This window comes from Nylanderia fulva, unplaced genomic scaffold, assembly GCF_048542155.1.
Source record: "Nylanderia fulva isolate GAGA-0341 unplaced genomic scaffold, ASM4854215v1 Scaffold4, whole genome shotgun sequence".
Taxonomy (NCBI): Eukaryota; Metazoa; Arthropoda; class Insecta; order Hymenoptera; family Formicidae; genus Nylanderia; species Nylanderia fulva.
The window spans coordinates 4,228,706-4,236,932 of NW_028190476.1; the positions used below are offsets into that span (position 1 = coordinate 4,228,706).

At 26.9% G+C, this 8,227-nt stretch overlaps 1 pseudogene across 1 annotated transcript; it reads right to left on the minus strand.

Moving 5' to 3' along the window:
- Nucleotides 1–1,792: 1,792 nt before the first annotated feature.
- On the minus strand, nt 1,793–7,886 carry LOC114936208 (glucose dehydrogenase [FAD, quinone] pseudogene; annotated as a pseudogene). The gene is made up of 2 exons (XR_014925436.1): nt 7,807–7,886; nt 1,793–4,148 (listed from the first exon to the last, which is right to left on the minus strand). The product of XR_014925436.1 is annotated as a glucose dehydrogenase [FAD, quinone] pseudogene (transcript).
- Nucleotides 7,887–8,227: the final 341 nt, after the last annotated feature.

Sequence of the window (8,227 nt, forward strand, 5' to 3'; positions counted from 1 at the left end):
GAAAAATTATAAAGTACAATATTTTTAAATATTTTTAAATTAAAAATTATAAAGTACAATTATAATACAAAATTCTTTTATCATATGTACATTATAATCATGCACTCCATTATTACTTATTTAATATCGAGCAACATATATACATTACATATTACAAATAATACATATATTACATAATCTTTTATTTTATCAATATACATATCGTAAAATTTTATTTTTATCAATATACATATATTATTTAATCCTATGGTGGATAGATCTTTTATTTTTAAATTATATTCAACAGTTTGCTAGAAATTATTAAACGAATGAATATCAAAAGCAAATCAATGTAAAAATCGATTGATGTTACCAATTATACGATGTTATATCACGTTATTGCTTTTTCAAGAAACATGCAATAACTCTATTTTTTTTTGTGTGCAATGTAATGATTCTGTTTACGTTTACGCAAACATGTAGTTAAGTGCATGGCAAGAGCATTGTATATAGTATATTATACATAATGCAGTACAATTCTAATAAATTTCTGAAAACTTGAAAGACTATAATATTTTTGCTCACTGGACTTTTGCAGTATTTTCAAATATTTATTTTTTTATTCTTTTTTTAACGATTCAGGTGATTTATGTGTATTATCATTATTATTATTAATACATACTTTATCATTTTAATTATTAATTTTACTTGTGATTAATATAACATATCATTATTTTTAATTTTTAATTATAAAATTCAAATAATTTAATTATTTATTTAATTGTATTTATATTATAATTTGCTATAATTATATGTATATAGTTAATTATACATATACAATGATGAATAGTATATCATTAATAGTTAATATATTTGCATCGCGATACTTTTTCGAATTCAATTGACGATGTAAATACAGCGCCTAAAGTATCACCATCAACTTTAATGAAATATGTAGTCATAATTAGAGAAAATATTACAATTTTATATAAGAATAAATAATTTGTTTAGTTTTTATTTTACATTGCTCTATCGTTTTCAAAAGTATATATTTATATCACACGACACGATATGACGACAAAATGTTATTCTGTAATGTATAATCGTATTCATTCATATATTAAAAGTATGATGACATCTAAGAATACATATTGTGTGTGTGTGTGTTTGCGCGTATGTTATGTATGCATCTGTATTTGTGTGTTGTTATATAATGTAGTGAATCATAAGTGAAACATAAAGTAATTACCTATTTTGTAGAAGTGTAGTGTTAATGATAGCTTGCATTTTTTTAATTTAAGACTACTATATGATATTTATGTAAGGTGCAGTGTTATCTTATTAGAACGTACATCCGCAAACGTTTAGAATTATAGAAGAAGTATACCTATTTATAAATAGCTACATTTATAACGTTTTTTGTCTATGTATATTTATCTTACATATACATAACGCATACACGTGCGTATAAGTGTATTAAAATTTATATTACATTAAATAAAGATAAAGTTATATAAAATAATAAAATAATAAATTAATAAGAAAAATTTTGTGTCACGGTTGCAGGTCCATCTGGTATCTTTTAGTCAATTTTGTAATTCTTTCCTTTGTACTTTTGATAAAATTCTTTGTCCATCTCGTATTATTATTAGATGTATAATATTAACAATAATTAATTATAACAGCTACTGGATAAATAAAAGATTATAATTTGAAATATTCTTTAACAGTATAAGCATATTATTTTGAAACTTAATTATATTTTATAAAATTATATTATCATGTGATAAGAAAATACACAATTAGAGATACCTATTTTTCTAATTATTTATTTACTTATTTACAAAATTTTTGTGATTACATGTTATTAATTTTTAATTATAATAATATATTTATAAAATATTTTTATTGTTATAGTTATCCATCTTCATATCACTTGAAAATTTAACTTAAAATTAAATGTTAAAATTAAAATTTAAGTTGATGCAAGAACCGATTGACAGAATTTTATAATTTAATTATTACAGTAATTAAATTAAAGATTCTTTTTGTAGAAAAAATCTATAAACGTATATATGTACATACAATCCACTAAACACTTACTAGTAAAATAATATTTATTTCTCTTTTAGATTTTAAAGCTTTAACATGTTCGATTTAATTTTTACAATTATCAGATATCAAAAAAGAAAAAAGTGAAAAGATAAGAGAGAGTAAAAAATAAAAACTCATAAGTAGCTTTTTTAAAATTTAATCTTTACAACTCATCCTTGTTAGTTATAACTGCCGACCAATCTTCTTTGATGAGATCCGCGCCTTTTTCGGCTATCATTATTGTAGGTGCATTTGTATTTCCGCTGGTAATTCGTGGCATGATGGATGCATCAATCACCCTCAATCCCTGTACGCCGTGGACCTTTAATCGTGGGCTCACGACGGCTGTGGGATCATCTCGAGGACCCATCTTGGTTGTTCCAACGGGATGATAAAGCGTAAATGACAAATGTCGCAGATTACACCTCCAATATTCCTCGGAACCAGGTTCAGTGTGACGACAATCCTCAATATCTATATTATGTAATTTTACTCCTTGCCGTTTAAACGCCTCGGTTTCCATCATCTTCTTCACGAAGTCCAAAGACTTTAACATCGTCTCAATGTCCTCCTCTTCGGAATAATAATTGGCGAAGATTCTGATTGGATCTGCTGGATCTGTGCTACGTAGTCGCAATTCGCCTGTGCTTTTTGGCTTTAGCAAAGTAGGTATAATACTCATTACCGTCTCCTGTGTCACAATTTTCGTTACTTCTTGACTGATTTGTTCGTTTACATATAGCTGTATTAGTGACATGAATGCTTTTTCCACCTGCCATTGCGGGAAATGAATATGATGAAACTGAATGTCTGGGTATTTGGAGTTCGGGTCATGTACGTTGATGAACCCTTGAAGGTCGTGGGCTGCGCTAGTTGCGAAGGGACCTCGATTGTGCATTAAGTATTCGTAAGCTTCGTCGAATATATACTGGGGCGATGTGGGTGTCGCGCTGTGATTTTTGAAAGATGTGAATAAGGTCCATCTAAGGTGATCCTGAAGATTCTTGCCGACAGGCAAATCAGCTACAGTAGGTATTCCCATTTCGCTTAAATGCTCCTTGGGTCCTATGCCGGAAAGCATAAGGAGATGGGGACTGTCGAGGCTGCCGGCCGACAGGATCACTTCCTTCGAGGCTTTCACGTCTATCGTCCTACCGTCCTTCAAAGTCACTCGTACCCCGACAGCTCGATTACCATCGAGGAGAACAGCATCGGCTCGAGTAGACTTCATTACATAGAGATTGCTCCTATCTTTTATCGGCGACAGGAAAGCTTTCGCGGTACTTATTCTGCGACCATTATCGACAGTGCCCATAGCTACACCGTATCCGATAAACTTGTCGCCGTTATTAATATTCTCCAAAATAGGCATGTCCAACTCGCGAGCGGCGTTTAGAACCAATTCAAACAAATCCGAACTGCTGTAATTGAAGTATCTAATATTTAACGGTCCGCCGTGACCACAAAATTTGCTTCTCCATTCGTCATTATGTCCATGACCACAAGATTGCGATTTCTTGAAGTATGGCAGAACTTCATCAAAACTCCAACCTTCGTTCCCCAATCGAGACCACTCGTTGTAGTCCTCATCGTTGCCCATAATGTAAAGCATAGCATTTAGAGTAGAACTGCCACCGAGAGCCTTACCTCTTGCCCATTTGCACCTTTTGTCTTTGCTACCCTGGCAAGCCAATTTTTCGGGTTCGACATCATACGAATAATCCACCGGTGAGTCTATTTGCATTAAAAAAGTTGCGGGAGGTTCGTTAAGTATCGAAGGATTGTCGCCAGCTTCTATCAACAGTACTTTCCAATCCCCTACTTCGGTCAAACGATTGGCTACCACAGAGCCGGCGCTTCCACTGCCCACAATTATAAAATCAAATTCTATATTGGAATTTGCAATCTCTTCTGAGCGATCTGGGGGATAAATGTCTTGAGCCAGGCCACATTGCGCAGCTAGAAGTGTTTGTATCAGATATGCGAAGATATGAGCGGGAGCACCACTGTTTGCAGCTGCACAATTAGCAGCCAAGCTCGCATCCATGATTTCAGCAACTCGAAACAATTGGTCTCTGTCGAAGAAAAAATTGTTTAATAATTTATCACTAGAATGCCACAAAAAAGTGTGCATACAATGCAGAAGAATGTACGTATAAATTAAACATGAATGAGAAACTATTTGAAAAAGTTTTATATATTTTTTAATTTTTAGATAAAAAATTCCCAGAACAAAAAATACAGGATCTGTTTTCTCCTATATATTTTTTTTCCTATATATTTTCTATATTATGATTCCAAAGTTCTTAGAATCTTACTCGTCACAATTTATTAGCATTTATTAATATAATTTTTTGGAAATATTATTTCGAGTATCATTTCGTATACACAAAAGTCTATTTAATTTTGTAATTATAGTCATGTATACGAGTTTATTCTTAAATACTGAACATATATAATCTTTAAATGTTTTACGTAATATCATATGTGATTATGATAAAATTATCTTATCAATGTCATCTCATGTTATTGATGTGATGTTATTGATTTAACAACAAATAACGATGTTTTTTCACCTTTCTTCTTTATTTCATCATTCAGCAAGTTATGTGATTTAATAATCTTTTATTGTAGAAAAAACTATTTTTTTACAGTATATATTCTTAAAATACTTTTTAACAATAATAAATTATTTTCAGTAAATGATAAGAATAAGCAATAATTAAGCATTATTTGATATATTTAATATGTATCATTTATATGACGTTATAGTTTCTCAAAGACTGTTGCTTAAAGTCTAACAATAAATCAATGATTTTCGTTGAAATCATGTTAAAATCAAAGTTAAAATTATCCAAGCATGTATCCATTAAAATGAATAATGACAAACTTCTTAATTTTATACATCCGAGTAAAAAATGATTAAAACGGAAAATTAAGATTGAATTAAAATAATATCTTAAAATTGACTGGTTTTGAGTTATTAACAGTTCAAAGAATTATTTTCAAAATAATTATGTTTAAAGTATAGCTTTTAATTTAATTACTTATATATTTAACCCTTATATATTATTTTTCTAATTAATATGTTTTTATATCTAAAATATTTTTTTAAGAGATATGTTATTCAATTTATAAATATAGAGATATTCAACTTATCGTGTACTAATCTTACGAGATTGTAAACAATGATATATAATTGTTTCTTATATAATTATAAATTAATTGAATATTATTTTCGCATTATCATTTTTTTTTCGTAAACTATACAAGTTTAATAAATTAATAAATTCTTCGTCTGTGCAAAAGAAATTGTCTCCTTGTTATTTATACTGATTGATTTGACATCTTGTATAGTGATAAAAAATGTATCTAATGTTCGAACCAAAATAAAATTTCGAAACATTGATTCTTATAATTACTTACTTTAATTTGTTAACTATATTTATTAATGCAGAACATTCTAAATTGATTATTAAGCTAACGAGAGAATCTTTTATTTTTAAACATATAATATTTAAGACTCTACCTTTCTTTTTGTTTAAAAAAATTTTAAATTCATGGTTTTTCAAAATTCTGTTTACGCGTCTTGAAATTTCCATTTGAAAACGGCTACATAGAAAGAAAGATAAAGAATAGTAAAAGCATAGATATACATATAGTGGGGATATATAGAAGGACGATAACCTTTTCTATACCTAAATAGTTCATGGAAATCCAGTTTTTTCATCTCAACGATGGAAACATGATGTGTAATACATGTATGTATATTAGTCTATATACAGTCACACACATTTTATCGTAGTGTTATTTTAAAACCATATTCTGTTTTTCTCTGTTGCCTAGCGAAATAGCTTATGCATTTATACATATGTATATAAATCAAAATCACACCAAGAGTTATATTATGTAAAATAGCTGTGGAATATTTTAAATATGAGGATAAATTATTTAAAAAAAAGAATAAAAAACAACACTTAGATACGCGCACATAATATATATATGATATTTTTTTAAATATTATTCCATTTTATGATTGCTTCTCTTTCAAGTTTTTACTCGATTTAACGTGTATTCGATTGCTTAATGATTACTTTTCTATTTAGAAATTGTTGTCATATTCATCGAAAATAATAGTTATTTTATAATTAAATAAGTATTAAAAATGGTAAAAAATAAGTACTATTTATTATTGATCATTTTTGCGATGTGTATACTGAAGAAAATGACAAAATTAATAAATATTTATTTGAATACTGCCAAATGAAATATTTATTTGAAATAAATAAATATTTATTTGTTTTGAAAAGAATTTTGTTATTTCAAATAAATATTTTTCATATCAAATCAATATTATTAGTTTAAAATAAAAGCTTACTTTGGCAGAATTGAAATAAATATTTATTCGAATTTAATAAAATTTTATTTTTGATACGTACGATATTTGAAGCGATTGATCGTTATACGTTACTCTTCTAAATATATGCGTGACATATTTAAAGTATTTAAAGCTATGAATTACTAGATATTTATTCATATTGTTAGTATGCAATACAGCTCTAGTACATTTTTATATTATATGTAATATATTATTCCATCATATGATGTTTTACTTATTACTTAATTTGCAAACCTCTATTGAATTTTATTATTCGTATAGATAGGACATCTACTTTTTTAGACTCTAATCGCAATATATTTTAAAGCAATGCATAAATTTATATATATACATGTATATACATGTATTTTTAATTTAAATCAATAAAATTGAAAATTTTTTAATTTGTAAAAAAGATTTAAATTTATATGTGACTTTAAATTAACATAATGTGTTACTTTAAGTAAATATACTTTGCTGTTTATTAATGCAAAAACTTTATGTGCTACAAATGTATAATTCACGTGATAAAAATTCGGACCTTGAAAATTGTACTTTAACCCAACTTATTTATGGTAAAAAAATTTATTATTCATTTTAGATAACAAGTTTTTATCACTATATAGAACGATATCTCCAGAAATACACTTTTTAATATAAACAAAATAAATATGTTTTATTATTTTGTTTTATAAGATTTATATATAATTTCGTTATTTATAATTTAAAAACACTTCTCTTGATATTTCTTTCTCTCTTTCTGTTCTTTCATCTTTTTTAACTATCTTGCATAAAATATCTTTTTTTTTTTTTTAAACTGTTTATTATTTAAACTTTGACATTGAATAAATAATTTTTTTCGTTCTCTTACTTAAGTAAGATATTTATGTTTAGTTCTTGTAACATTTTTTGAAGCTGTATTACGTCTTATGAATAAATTTTGTGTGAATCTAGTTGAATATCACGCAATGTAAATAAAAAAAGAATTTTTTTTAATGATAGATATATTAAATAACAAAAGAGATAAATAACTATATATATTTGCTTTTTTGAAAAATGTAACTGCGTGATCAGATTCGATTATAACTCAGTAAGAAATAATGGTCGAATTGACGTCGATTCGTTGTCAAATCGATGTCAAATTCGTCGAATCGATGTCGAATTGATGACTATTCGATCAATAATTTCTCACTGGGAAACTCGATTATTCTAATACATATTTAAAAATTTGCAAATAAATAACAAATCTAATTTTATTATCACAATTGTCATCATAGTTGTGTAATGTATTATCTACTTAATTATAAATCAATGAAATATATCCAGTTAGGAACTTTTAGTAAAAAACGGCTTACCGATAAATTTGTCAGGTTTCAACGACAGCTTGATTCGAACTGAAGGATCTGTAATTTCAAACAGGCTGCTTCCCCTTCCACCAGATGGTCACGGCTATTATATTCAACGCGCATACATGCCTGTCATGTTGTCGTAATTTATCTTATCTAGATATTTTCTAGTTCTTTTTAATAATCATCTCTGTTATCAATATGAAAACAAACAAATGTATAAATTATAGTATTTTTAGAATAGTGTATAATTGATAATTTATAGGATAAATAAGTTACATAATAATATAAAATATTGCAGTATTATAATTTATATTAAAAGAAAAGAAAAAACATACATAGCCAAGTATATATCAAGAAATATATAAGTTACATAATAATATAAAATAATTATAACTTGCAGTATTATAATTTATACTAAAAAAAAAAA